Raw genomic sequence first — 15,845 nt, 5'->3', positions numbered from 1 at the left:
ACTGAGATTCCAGTTTGTTAATTATTGCATGTTGGCTGCCTAACCTCTCTTGATTGATAAAGCTGCTTTATTTTTTTTTCTCTAACATATCACCACACATCCTACTGTGTAGTTTACTTATTTATCATGGTATTTTCTGTCACCTACACGAGAATGTCGGCTCCATGAAGGCAAGGAGTAAGTTTAGCCAATTTTCTTCCCTACTATATTCCCCATGGCAAGAACAGTGGATGGTTTGTTGTAGGAAATCAATAAGTCCTTGTTGAATAAATAGAATCAAGCTACCTCATTACATCTATGAGTAATAAGACAAAGTTATGTTCAGGAAGCTATTAAAACACACAAAAAGACTGATTCAAAATGAGGCTGGACTTGTGTCTTTCCCCCGTGTGACCCCAGTGTTTAGTGAGTGTCTGCATTGCGGGAACTCTATATGTGATTGTTGAGCTGTTACGATGAAGAGCCTCTGCTGTGGTTTCATAACTAAATAACTCACCAGGCAAACATGCATTAATAATTACTCCACTCTCCTGGTGGTGAGACCTTCATCTATCACCCTGGAGGTCTTAGTCATGGTGTAGTCATGCCCAGTGACTCACCTCCATTCAGCTTTTCACGTAGTGATATTCTTCTCCTCCTTTTTCTATATCCATTTTACTCCTTTCTGTTTTATTTTCTTTCCTTTTTAGAGATGGGTTCTCACCATATTGCCCAGGCTTTTCTCAAACTCCTAGGCTCAAGCAATCCTCCCATCTAGGCCTCCCAAAGTGCTGGCATTACAGGAGTAAGCCACCACACCTGGCCCTCCTTTCTCTTAATTCACACCCCATTCAAGTGTGTCTTGAATAGTTAGCCTCAAATGACTCTTATCTCCTTTCAGGACAAAGCAGCTTTTTTTGTTCCCTGTCACTAGAGGCATTTGTTCCAAATTGCAGCCCCAGGAAACTGCTGTAGGCAAACAGGTGGCATATCTGTTGAAGGATCCTAAAGGAGATATACCTTCTTTTCAAAACATCTTTGCACACTGGAAATAATGCTGACTTCTGCTTAGCTCTGAATGAACATTCTTCTGAAGGATGTCTATCTGGTTGTCCAGCTGACATCTAAAGGACAAAGTTCCAAATCTGAACTTTCTTCTCCTGAAATCTTTTCCATTTTGGTGTTGACACCACTTTAAGGCACCCAAGCTCTCTTTGTAACCCAACTTGCAACCTTCACCTAAAGCAACAAAATCAAATGCCATCATGCTGTTGTCACCCCCTGTATCAGTCAGGGTTCTCTAGAGACAGAACCTACACACCCACCCACCCACACACACACACACACACACACACACACACACACACTTATCTTTAAGCAATTTTCTCACATGATTGTAGGGACTGATAAGTCTAAAATTTGTATGGCAAGCCAGTAAGCTAGAAATTCAAAATCTACAGAGCAGAGCAGGTCAGCAGACTGAAAACTCAGGTAGGATTTCCACATTACTCTTGAGGCAGAATTTCTTCTCTGAAAAACTTCAGTTTTATTTTTCAGGCCTTCAACTGATTGGATGAGACACATTGTCAAGAACAATATCCTTTATTTTAAGTCAGCTGATTGTAAATGTTCATCGTGTCTACAAAATACTTTCACAGCAACATCTAAACTACTGTTTTACCAAACAACTGAGCACCATAGTTTAGCTAAATTGATACACAAAATTAACCATCACACCCTGCTGTGGACTGAGTGTTTGCCTTCCCCCCAAATTCATATGTTGAAATTCTTATCCCCAATGTGATGGTATTAAGAGGTGAGACCTATGGGAGGTAATTAGGTCATAAGGGTGGAATCCCCTTGAATAAGGTTAGTGCCTTTAAAAAAAAAAAAGAGATGGGAGAGCTTGCTTTTCTTCTCTCTGTTCTCCACTATGTGAGCACACACAGAGAGAAGATGGCCATCTATGAACCAGGAAGCAGGTTTTTGCCAGATGCAAACCTGCAGGGATCTTCATCTTAGACTTCCAGCCTCCAGAACTATGATAAATAAGTGTGTGTTCTTTAAGCCACCCATCTATGGTACTTTGTTATAGAAGTCCGAACTAACTAAGACACACCTCTATATCCTTTACTCTACAGCAGACATTATTAATCAATCACTACCTTTTCCCAGATAAGTTCAGATGAAGTTTCATAATTTCTTTCATGATAGCACTACTGCCAGCCATTATTAGTTGGTCAAATCTGGGATGTGGGTTGAAACTCATCTCTGGCTTGTAGTTCTAAAAGTAAGTCTAATCATTTGTCTTTCTTGCCTAATGGTTCCTCATTGCCTAAGATTCCATGTCACAAATATTAGTCTTACAAGATATTCTGCCAAAAAGAGATTCTGTGATTGAAAAGGTTTATTATAATTGATACATCGTGCCTCCCTCTAAAAATTGAACTCCTGCAGGAACCAAAGCAATTAAAATTTGATAACGCAGTTTTTCCAAAATCTACTTGACTACTCAAATCATTCTTCATATTTTACTCACTAACATTCTGAAAAATACATCTTGGAAAATGCTTGTCACTAAAGGCCTTTCCAGATCTGGTATCAACTATCTTTCCAAACTAATCTCTTTTGTTTCTTGTTTGTTTTTGTTTTGTTTGAGACAGAGTCTCGGTGTGTCACCGAGGCTGGAGTGCAGTGGCACAATCAGGGCTCACTGCAACCTCTGTCCCCCAGGTTCAAGTGATTCTCCTGCCTCAGCCTCCCAAGTAGCTGGGATTACAGGCACATATCACCATGCCCAGCTAATTTTTGTATTTTTAGTAGAGATGGGGTTTTGCCATATTGGCCAGGCTGGCCGCGAACTCCTGACCTAAGGTGATCCACCAACCTCAGCCTCCCAAAGTGCTGAGATTACAGGTGTGAGCCACCATGCCTGGCTCCAAACCAATCTTTTTTGAATCGAAGTGTTCCATGAATACCCCCTACACTACCTTCATCCTGCATGTCCCTCAACTTCTTAAATTAAATGATTTCTACAACATCTATGTCCATATTCCTTGTGGCAGAAACAATGTTATGTGCTCAATTAAGTTCTATTTCCTCCCTAGGCCTACAGGAAGAAGACATTTCCCATCCTCCTTTCAGTTGTGTTGGGGCCATGTGACTTGTCTGTCCACTGGGATGTAAATGAAATGAAGTAAACCACTTCTAGGCCTGGCTTCTCTACTTTCCACTTGATCCTCCACTCTCTCTCTCTCTCTCCCTCTCTCTCTCTCTCTCTTCTCTAACCAGGTGGCTAGATACATAGGACTCTCAAAGGATAGTGCCACATGATACAAGAAGCCTATATCCTGAGTGACATCACAGATGAGAGCACTGCCTCACCTCAAAAGAAATTCTTGTGTTAAGCCACTGATATTTTGGGGCTGTCACAGGAGCTAGTGTTAATCATCCTGACTATTGCCATCTTCCATAAAGCCTTATGGAAAATACTTGTAAATATAGTCTTTACATTCAAAATTTTGGATAAGACTTATGCCTTAGCTAGAATAGACTTCTCCTTTTTCAAATTTGCGTCGTAATTTAACCCACTCATAATACTTATCACTTTCTATCTTTCATTAGAATGTTTGATGTTGCTGTTGTATCTCTATTTCTAGACTTAGAGCTTCTTGAGAGCAAGATGTATACCTATTTGATCTCTGCATCCCTTCACCTCGCTTTGAAGAGTAAATTGTACATAATACTTGTTAATCATTATTGAATGCAAGATGCCATCAAGATTATTTATATTCTAATAGTAAATTTCATCATAGTAAGAAAAAGCTGTGAGTCTTAAAAAGACTTAGGATCTATAGCAATGGGACTCTCTGTTGCCAAATTTGACATACTGACCAAATTGCATCTCACTCACCCCTATATAATTCCTTGGTACCTCTTGATGTAGAAACCCAAACTGAAAAGTAGAAAATGCACAGATTTTGGAATTAGAGAGTACTTGGCTGAATCCCAATTCTTTCACTTGTTCCTCTTTGATTTGGGAAAAATGTTTTTACACTTCTAAGCCTCAGTTTCCTTATCTTAAAATCAGAGATCAATCCCCATCTCCTGACACTGCCATGTGGATTAAATAAAACCTTGAATTTAAAGTGCCCAGTAGAGGGACTGGCACATGAGAAAGTGCTCAGCAAATGGCAGCTCCCTCCGCCGGGGCTTGGAAAAGATGTTGCTGCTGACATGTCAGCAGGGGCCATCCTGGCCAGGGAAGCTTGCCAAAGCCCTAAAGGAAACTGGATGGCTTTTAAAGCAGAGTTGATTAAATATGATTTTGCAGCTCCTGCTGAGAGACGAGCTGCAAGGGAACAGCTGTGTTGTTTTATTGGGGAATCAAGGATTGAATGTCATATGAAATTCCTCTTTAAAAGAATCTAAAACTAGTTATTGATGCTACTGAGCAGTTTGTTTAGTAAATGACGTCTGCTCTGCAAGAGCCATGGCTAAATGGTGAGGTCAGGACAAAAAGTAAATAACGTTTTTCTTTCCTCATTGGTCCTAACAGATTAAAGCATACATATATCAGTGTGTCTGCCTGTGTCAGGCTGAGCCAATTCAACAATGGTGCAACTCTCTTACTCAGTGGAAAAATGACCAATTAGAGCAAAGAGGCTCCTAATCTTTTACATAAACATGTTGGAAATGGGAGTCCCTGGTTGGCAATTTGAAATGGGCAAGTAATGATATATTCCTGTAACAACCGTTATTCTTTATTTGGAAGTGGTGATGGAGAATGGAAAGTTTACGAAGTGGAGACATAACTGTTGTAGATTTGTTTTCTCTGTATGAATGTCAGGGAAACGTGGGAGAAACCGTATTAAAGAGACCTGGGTTCAAGTCCTGGCTTGTCCACTATGTCAGGAGGTGAATCCATTTCCCTCTCTGAGTCTTGGTTTCCCTGCGTAACAGAAAATTGCACTGGGCAACCAACCTGTAAGCCCTTCCTGCATTTCCACTAAGCTCAACATCATAAGATTCATTTTTTTTATATTTCTTGGGCTTGTGGGAAGAAATAAAATAGTCACATATGAGGTGGGATTGGGAGACTTAGTTTAAGAAGGAGCATTCAGTCTGGAAAGAAAACAATGAGAACATTTGGTTCAGTTCTCCATTAAAAGATAATTGTCCAATTTGAAGTAACCAAATGGAACAAAGAGATGATGGTTTTATTCAACTTCTCTATTCTCATCAAAGTTATTATTCATAATTTCCTATATAAGCATAGAACATAGCAGGAAAGACTCTCAAACAAACCTCACAAATCCTGCCTCCTCCAACGACAAAAGCCAGCATTTATTTTGCCCTTGGTATGTGCAGGCACTATGCTAAGTGATTTTTAAATTTTATTTTATTTTTCCTCATTGTAGCTATAAGGAAGTAGAGGTTACTATTCTCATTTCACTAATTTAGGGACAGGAAATCAGTTGCCCAAGGTCATGAAGTTGGGGATAGCATTGGAAAGCAATGACAGCTCCTTCTGTTTTTCTTACAGAATAATTGTTGTATTCTGTTCTCCTTCTAGTGTCCTTCATTTACTGCTTCAGCAAATGTTCACCAAAGGTTTGCAACATATTAAATGCTGGAGATTGGTTCTGTGGCAAGACAAGAAAGGTTCCTATCCTCAGAAAGCTTGTGTTCTAGCTGGGAAAAGGCATAAAATAAGCACAATCGCACATAGGAATATGAGAAAAATGCCAGCTAATAGTGAATAATATGCAGATGAGAATCTTAGAGTAAATGTAAAAAGGGAGTGGGTGACTGTTTTATATTGAGTGCTTTGAGAAGGCATCTATCTCTGAAGGTGTGACATTTAAGATGAGACCTTGGGAAAAGGTCTGACCTCTTTGAGCTGCAAGTCTTCCATCTGTAATACAGGAAACATTAAGATGTGCCCAGACAACAGGATTTTAGAAAAGAACAAATGAGACTGTAAAAGTAAAGAACTTAGTGTCCACTAAAAATCTTGCAAGTGCAGAGATTTAACAAACAAGTGTTCCATTCCTCTATGATGATACTACACTTGATTCGGGATTTCTCAACACATGCTCGAGTCAGGGTCATAATAATAATGGCTTAAGTTTACTGAGCTCTTTTTTTACTATATGCCAGGCAGTATTCTCAATATTTTGCATGTATTAAATGATTTCATTTTCTCAACACCCCCATGAAGCAAATACTACTGTGAGCCCCATGTCACAAATGGGGAAACCAAGGCTCATGGAGATTAAGTAAGCTGGCCAACTTTATGTAGATAATAAATAGTGAATTCTGAATCCTGAGGCCATGTCTTTAACTATCAGACTTTGCTGTTTCACATATAATTGTCTTTGAATCTATAGCTCCAAAACCCTCTCTTGTCCTAGCAGGAGTGTAAAAATGCTTACGAATCCCGTATCACCCATGCATTATTCAGTTTTGCACCAGACGTTGTGACCTCAGCCAGGAATGTAACCTGTCTGGAGACCAATACACAGTGCTGCATTTTCTCCAAATGATTCAAGATCTTCCTAGCAGTCAGTGAGCCCTGAGAACGTATTTGATGATAAGAAGCACAAGATAATAACAGCAAACTTTCCAAAGTAATGAGTTCTTCAGCACCATAAGTATTCAAAGTTTCTAGGCCCAGTGGTTTTTCATCAGGGGTGCTGTATGATTGACATTGCATGTTACCAAAGTATCGGTTCAGGATCTCTGCAATGCTAAAAGACTACCTTCTCATAGAGGTATAAAATAAGGATCTCCCTTGCCTTTCTGTGCCCGTAGATGAAGTAGGACACTGCCCATAAAATAACACTGTAGTGCTGCTCTTCCCCCTCTTCCCAAGGATACCATCCACATGTGTCTGTTACTTTCAAACTAGAAATTACTGCTCCTCTGATTTAAAGCAATAAAGGGTTCAGTCAGAATGAATTTGTGATCTCTGGAAGGAGGTGGCTTATCAATGACAAATTCCAGAGCTACCACCGCCTGCATTGGGTGTTTCCCCACAGAAATAAACAAAGAACAAAAGATTGGCTGGGACAGTGAAAGGGGTAAGAGTGAGGGCAAGGTCCAGATTAGAACCTAAAGAGAGAAGTTGGAAGATAAAGAAACAAATAACAGAGTATTTTCCATTTTTCCTGAGACTACCCTCAGACTTCTAAAAATATCTCCAAACCATAGGAAATGTTTTCTGATATAAATCATAATCCAGAAACAAAAAGTGGAGTCAGGGAAAATAAAAAGAAAACTCTTTATAGGGCATTCCTGTTCATTCTCAAAGAAGGAGCCTTGTACTCACAGTCCAAGAGGAATAAAAAAAAAAAAAAAACTAGCACTATTATATTTGCCACACATCTAGGAAAGCATCCAGTTTATAGACTCAGACATGTGGTTCACAACCAGGTTTTTATTTTCTTTTATCTCTGTCAATTCACAAAAGTCAGTCTGTGTGAGGCCATCAAACTGAAAAATAAAGGGTTGAAAGTAAATTCTGAAAGCCCAAGGAGGAAAGAGGCTGATTCAGCAGCCTGGAGACTGGGCAGAAAGTCTCCTTTTCCCTGAAATAAGGGCCAGACCCAACGTGGTCCTTCTAGGGCTGGCACCTAGAGGAGGCGTTGATTATTAGGCCTACAGAGTCTCAGGGCAGGGTTCCAGTATTGAAAGTTCCAATTCTACACTGAGAATGGTATGCGACAGAAATGCAGGGTTCTGAGCTTCTGTTTTCTCCAATTAGTTGGAAGTTCTGCATGTAGATTATTTCCTGAGGGGCTGATTTATCAAGTCGGTGGCAGGACAACCTGATCAAAACTTATGGCTGACACCCTAAAGATAGCATCACGTAGTAGCAAAAATAAGCAAAACAGACTTGAATTCTAATTCCTCCTCTACTTTGGCCCAGTTGTTTCCACTTTCTGAGCCACTTAACTCAACTGTAAATGTAGAATGGCAATCCAAACTTTATTCTTCTGGAGTTTGAATGAGGTAATGTAAATAACATTCAATGTCCAATACAGTGAATTTTCAATATATTTTGTTATTAGCATTGTTTTTATACAATATTATACAAAACTATACTTACTATTGAGAGAGATTTATCTTGCAAATAACTGCCCTATCCTCTTTTGCATTTTAAAATCTGAATTTCAGAAAGTCTGTCTGAATGGGTTAATTTAATTATAAAATGTCATCAGCCGGGCACAGTGGCTCATGCCTGTAATCCCAGCACTTTGGGAGGTTGAGGCGGGAAGATCACGAGGTCAGGAGATCAAGACCATCCTGGCTAACACCATGAAACCTCGTCTCCACCAAAAATACATGAAAAAAATATTAGCCAGGTGTGGTGGTAGGTGCCTGTAGTTCCAGCTACTCAGGAGGCTGAGACAGGAGAATGCGTGAACCTGGGAGGTGGAGCTTGCAGTGAGCGGAGATAGCACCACTGCACTCCAGCCTGGGAGACAGAGCAAGACTCCGTCTCAAAAAAAAAAAAAAAAAAATCATCAGTTGGTGGTTGCCAGGGGGCAGATGTCTGCTTACAGCCCATTCAGATGTACATATTAGGTTGGTGTGAAAGAAATTGCAGTTTTTTGCCATTACTTTTACTGACAAAAGCTGCAGTTACTTTTGCACCAACCTATAGAATAGCCTACAGAAGCTTCCATAAATCAAAACTGTGGACCTGACAGTTTTGAACAGAGAAGGCCTTAGATTAACTTTGTGCCTCTCCTCGACTGAACCAACCACATGTATATAAAATATCTTAAGAGAAACCCCAGGCATGGCAGGACCCTCTACATACTCTGGAAGCTAATCAGCAACCCCAAATCAGGGGTAAAATAAATATTCCCACTGGAGTGGTCATGATGAGATCAGCTTTACGAAGTCACATCAAATTTTATTTTATGCTGGCCTTTTATTTTCATAGGAGAAATATGAATGCCGAGAGTGACCTGGAGAAATCATACAATCTCTTCTTTTTTTTTTTTTCTTTTTTTTGAGACGAAGTCTTGCTCTGTTGCCAGGCTGGAGTGCAGTGGCACGATTTCGGCTCACTGCAACCTCTGCCTCCTGGGTCCAAGCGATTCTCCTGCCTCAGCCTCTAGATAAACTGGGACTACAGGCGCATGCCACCACACCCAGCTAATTTTTGTACTTTTAGTAGAGACAGGGATTCACCATGTTGGTCAGGCTGGTCTCCAACTCCTGACCTCATGATCTGCCCACCTTTGCCTCCCAAAGTGCTGGGATTACAGAGGTGAGCCACCGCACCTGGCACAGCACAATCTCTTCTTTAGCTACTCAAGAATTTAGCTTCAAGGCCTTCGTTTCCAGCTTCGAGTCCTTCTGCATCCCTTGTACAGATTTTCCTGGACTTGTATGGAAATAGTGTTCATTTCCTCTCCCTTGTAGTCCCATTGTTCTCAGTATCTGCACTGTTCATTTGGGACTTAATGATATTCACTCACTTACTTCATGCACAGAAGTCCTTGAGCACCTACCACAGGCCTGACTCTATGTGCAGAGATGAATAAAACACTGTCCCTACCTTTAAGTATCTCACGGTCTAGATCAGTGTTGTCCAAATGAAATAAAATGAGCCCCATACATAAATTTAAATTTTCATGTAGACACATTTTAAAAAATAAAGAGGAAAAATGAAATTAATTTTAATAACATTTTCACTTAGCCTAATGTATATTTTAATTTCAATAGGTAATTACAATCAAACTACTAATGAGACACTCTACATTGCTTTATAACAAGACTTTGAAATGTTGTGTGTGAATTTTACGTTTGCAGCATATCTCATTTTGAACTAGCCATATTTCAAGAGCTCAACAGCCACGTGCTATTAATGGCTACCACATTAAAGGCTCCAAGTCTAGATGGAAAATAAACAAGTAAACCTATAAACACAGTTAATAGGTAGGTATGCAGGGTTTTAAGGGAGAAAAAATTGGTCCCTAACCTAGTATTGTGTGCATGTACATGTATATGTGTTAATATCTGCTTTCAGGCACCTGACTGTATGGTAGAATGAGTTAAGAGAGGGAAGTTTATTATAAAAGAGTCATCAATGTTTTGTTGTTGTTTTTAATAGCATCGTTATTAAGATATATTTCATATGCCATAAAATTCACCCTTCTCAAAGATTTCAATAATTAAGCTACATTATAAAGGGTGATTTTATTACTTGGACTACTAGAGTAGAACATTCCAGACTGAAGAAATAGTATTTTCAAAAGTTTAGCTATGTGAATAACTATAGCATGTAACAGAAAATTAAGTCGTTTTTTTGTATGGTGGTAAAAAGGGGCCTTAAAGAACATTAAGAGATGAGGGTAGGGGAGGCACTGTGTATCTTTTAAGGATCCGCCACCCCTGGGCCACAGACTGATAGTGGTCCATGTGGAACTGGGCCATACAACAGGAGGTGAGCAGTGGGCAAGAGAGCGAAGCTTCATCTGTATTTACAGTCACTTCCCCTTGCTGCATTACAGCCTGAGCATTAGATTCTCATAGGAGCACAAACGCTATTGTGGACTGCGTATGTGAGGGATCTAGGTAGCGTGCTCTGTATGAGAATCTGTCACTGTCTCCCATCACCTCCATATGGGACCATCTAGTTGCAGGAAAACAAGCTCAAGGCTCCCACTGATTCTACATTGTGGAGAGTTGTATAATTATTTCATTATATATTAATTATATATTAATGAACAATGTAATAATAATAGAAATAAAGTACACGAGAAGTGTAATGCACTTGAATCATTCTGAAACCATCCTGTCCCCCTCAGTCCATGGAAAAATTGTCTTCCACAAACGTGGTCCCTGGTGCCAAAAAGGTTGGGGACCACTGTTTTAAGGCATTTGAACTTGATCATTAAAGCAATGAAAACCTATTGAAGTTGTTTGATTGTAAAAGTAGTAAGAGATCGGAATCATTGTGGTGGGAACTGGGGGAGTCAAGTTTAGAGGCAGGAGGGCTTATCTACTGACAGCTTGATTTATTTGGAGGAAGGGACTGATATTTGGTCTGTCTTACATTTTAACATATGGTACGTTTTCTGTTGTATCAAATAGCATAGGGACTCCCCAAGGGCAGGGACTGTTTGTTATGGTTTTTCTGTTCAATGTTCTTCATCACTTGAATCCCTTTAGATGTTTTTCAGCTGCAATCTGTACTGTGACTGGAATGAGAAAGCCTTAATTCATACCATCTTCTGATGATACAAGACAAGCAAGTCTGTAATTTAATAAACGCAGTCAAAGCTGACCTTTGCAATGAACAACAAACATCTTGTAGCCTGAAATTTAGTCCCAAAAACTCGCCAGAGACATTGGATAATACGATACCTTGATTCTTCTGCACATAAAGTCCTGGGCATACAATTTCAAATGTGTGTCTCGAGCCTTCCCATAAAAGATAATTATGGAGTTCTTCCTTCTAAGATATTAAGATAATTAGAATGATGTCTCACAAAAAAACCATGGCTTGTCAAGATGCACCCAATATGTCAGGAGATAGCTTCTTAAAAGGATGAATTACATGAAAAGTAACTTGGGACCAGCCAGATGGAAGTTGTCACCTGATGCTTTTACCGTTGTGAAAGAGCTGCCTAAATGAAGAAATGTAGTGAGCAGATTATGGAAGACTTAAACCAGAGTGAAACTCGAGACCTAGTCTCTGATAAATGACAATACTTCATGTCCCTTAGATACTAAGCCATGTAAACAAATAATAACGCAAACATGCTACTGCTCCCATGCATGCCTAACATGTTATGTGTGCACCTCTGACATTCTCTTGTCTTGCCTCATTTGTGATTTAGTGTTTAAAACCATCAGAATTAGCTAAGTTGTTTGGGTAATCTCTTGGATAATTTTGTATTTGTCATGATTAGTTGAAATTTCTTTTGTTTATCTCTATGTACTTAAGAGAGACAGTAAGAAAGAGTGGGTTATCATGCCGGCTTTGTGTTTATGGCTCTGGAGAATTTAGACAAGGTACTTTCTCTCCTGGAGCGTCAGTTTCCCAATCTTAGAAATAAAACATTCACACTTTAATATTCCTCTAAGAACTGAGAATGACCTTCAGATATCTATGGACAGATCATGTAGTCATGCTAAGTGACCACCGATGAATCCAGTAAATACAAAGTTGCAAATGTTGATTGAAGTCACATAACATTGCTCAGACAATGCTTGGGACTTTTGAGTGTGGACTCTTTTCTCCTAGAAAGAGATTTCAGTGTACACCTTGGTTTACTGTTTATCATCCATTTCCCTTTCTTATGGATAATGGTTCCACAAATTTCCTTAGGAGAACTGACCTGCTACCATTCTTGGATACCCATTTCAGGCAGTTTTGACTAATCCCCAGCAATGTTCTTTCGATCACTGCCTGCGAATAAGCATGTAGACCTGGAGTATCTGGCTAGTATAGCCACCTTATATTCTAATATGATAACAAAAGCATAGAAAATAAAGAAGAAAAAGACAAAATAGTCTTTTGGTAATAATCTCAAGCCACTGATGTGAGCTGTACATAAAGTTCCTCCTACCTCTGAACTTTTGGATACAACCATAAATAAACCATAAATAAATTCCCTTTCATTTTCTAAGCAAGTTTGATTTATTTCTGCTACATATAACTAAAGAGTACAATGAGTTCAGTGATGAAGACTGCATCATACCTGAAAATTCTTCCCTGTTTGTCAAACTCCATGACACCAAATATCTTTGTTAGGAAATCAGTTTCATGGACTGATTCCAAACATTTCAGCAAGTCTCTTCACCTTAAACAAAACTGTTTTTCTTTGTGTGTAAAAGGCAATACTTAACTAGATTTTTTAAAAGTTTATGCAATATCACAATGTATTTCCAGACAACTAAATCTTCCAGACAACTAAGTCAAATCAGTGTCTTAGACAAAACCGTAGTTGGGTTATTGGTAGTTGTCTAACAATGTACACAAAAAAAGATTATTTCTGATATGAGTATTAAGGGGCTAAATAAGATGATTTAAAGTTGTTTCAAAACTCAACTTCCAACTTCCCTGAGTTCAGTTTATGACCACATGCAGCATTAGATCAGGGTTGCCAGAACCACTGAATTCATACATGACACTGTGATATTTTATTTACTGTACGGCCATTTTTTTTTAGCAATATAGGAAAGCATTTCAACCCCAGACAGCCTGGGTTTGAGTCCCAACTCTACCACCTCTGGCCATACATCTTCATGCAAATTCGTACTTATTTCCACCGGGCTTCTGTTTTCTTCTTTGTAAAGTGAGAATAACAGAATTCACTATCTTATACTGTCTTTGGCAGGATTAAATCCACGGTCACTATAAATCTTAGAACAGTGCATAACACAATGTAAGCATTCAATAAATATAGTTATTCTTAGTGGTATATTAGAAAACATCCAAATTTAGGATGGCTTCATATCTTAAATGATCTTTTCTGAGTAACCCAGAAGAAGTATAGCCCTGTGCTGAGAATTTTATATATAAAGGCATTATACATAAAGCTATCACATATTCACAACAACTCCATGCAGGGATGTTATAAATCACATCTTCCCTATAAAGAAACTTAGTCTCAAAAAGATGAAAGTCCATAGGTGGTAGGGACAAAGGCAAGGTTGGAACACTATTCTCCCTGGGGCTTGAATACACACATTCCATTCTATTGCCTATCCATGCGAGATGACTTGTCCATCTCTGCATTTCTTTGGGCTGGGCATAGGCCTTCCTTATTTAGTCTGTTCCCTGGGATGAATACTCTTCTATCTGTCTCCTTCTCCTGTTTTCCCCATATTCCCATTTTGTTACATGCTATGGTGATTGCAACACAGAGGAAGATTGTTCCTCCTATGTCAAGCTCTCATATGAGGCACCAGGTGAATTATTTAACCTAGATTCTATGATCATATAGCACAAGTCAGATGCTAATTTAAATGAATTAATGGCTCTTCATTTCCCTCAGAATACAGTTTATTGATCCATTTAGTCTTTCAACAAAGATGTACCAATGTTCCAAGCACTGAGCTAGTTCAAATTCCTTAGACAAGATTTGCCTTTGGTTTGCTTTTCCACCGTCAGCTCTCCCTATGTCCAACTTTGTATACAAGACTTTGTGCATTCTTTACAGTTTCCTGTATGTGCTACAGTTCTGCTGATTCCTAGGCCTTTATATGTTGTTACTTCTGGCAGAAATATATCCTAATATCCCATGTCCACTTTGCTTGGCTTACATTTACCCTGCCTTCAGACCTCAGTTCAGCAGACATATTTTTCTCACAGTCATCACTAAATGTAATCTGGCCCCAAAGAGGAGGCAGGAACCTTGCTTATGTGTTCCAGACATATCCCTATGCCACTGTCCCATTTGCTATAATCTGTTGAAATTTCCTGTGTCCTTATCTAACCCTTCACTGCAAGATAACAGTCATGATAGCAGAGATAATACTTTATTCCTGTCTAAATCCTGAGCACTTAGCAGAGTGCTTAGGGTGCTGTGTGAGCTCAATAAATATTTTATTAATAAAAGAATCAGCTATGTGATCTTTGAACTGGTATGGGCGGGGTTGTAAGAAAGGCAGATGTTATTGGGAATCACCATGCATTTCTGGTCACAGGGGCTGGAAGCAACTTAAAGATAACAAGTTTCAAGGGTTAACAGTAATCAATTCACTTAAGCCAAATCTCTGACACTTGAGTGCCTGACATGACAATGCCATAATTCTTTGGTCTTAAACTTCCTATGAAACTATGTGCTTAATCACCCAAGAGGAAGGCTTGTGTTAGAGAAAAGTAGCCTGTCTCTCTGACTAAATTCCAGACCCATGAAGAACATGGAAACTTGTAGGGGGTGGAAATCAGTCTTCAGGGAGATGTACTGGAATAATGAGTAAAATTTTCCCAAGTTCCCAAGAGCTGTGTAATAACATTTAAAGAGTTCTAGTGGAAACAACACCTATCAAACATAATTATCTTAGAAAAGCTACACATATAAAAACACATTCAGTTCTACTTACATTGCAACATTCTGTCTTCTTCTGGCTTCAGTGAATTAGTAACAAAATTTAATTGAGCATCTACTATGTACCCAAGAACTAGCATTATTGAGCATTTACTCTGTGCTTAGCACTAAGTGCTTTTCATAAATTATCTCATTTTTTCCTTACAGCAACTAATAGCATTTTCCTCACTGTATTAGTTCGTTCTCACACCGCTATAAAGGTACTACTAGAGACTGGGTAATTTATAAAGGAAAGATGTTTAATTGAGTCACAGTTCCACATGGGGAGGTCTCAGGAAACTTACAACCATGAGAGAAGGAGAAGCAGGCACGTCTTACATGGTGGCAGGTGAAAGAGATAGTGTGTGTAGGAGGAAATGTCAAACACTTATAAAACCACCAGATCTCATGAGAACTCACTATCATAAGAACAGCATGGGGGGAACTGCCCCCATGATCCAATCACCTCCCTCCCTCAACACATGAGGATTACAGGTCCCTCCCTCAACACGTGGGGATTGACATTCGAGATGAGATTTGGGTGAGGACACAAAGCCAAACCATATCACTCACTTCACTGAAGAGAAACTTGAGGCAAAAGGAATTCAGAGCTTAGATCTGGGATTCAAACTCAGGCATTCTGACTTCAGAGCCTGACCTCCTAACCAGTTTGCCATATTTACTCATGTTCATGCCTACATGTAATTTAACTCTTACAACTGCCCTAGCACATGGTTGCTTTTATTTACATTTTATAAATGAAAAAATACTCTCATTCATAAATTCAGCCAAAAATTTCTAAGA

This window comes from Hylobates moloch, unplaced genomic scaffold (genome assembly GCF_009828535.3).
Source record: "Hylobates moloch isolate HMO894 unplaced genomic scaffold, HMol_V3 SCAFFOLD_10, whole genome shotgun sequence".
Classification (NCBI taxonomy): domain Eukaryota; kingdom Metazoa; phylum Chordata; class Mammalia; order Primates; family Hylobatidae; genus Hylobates; species Hylobates moloch.
This window is presented reverse-complemented; position numbering follows the sequence as displayed.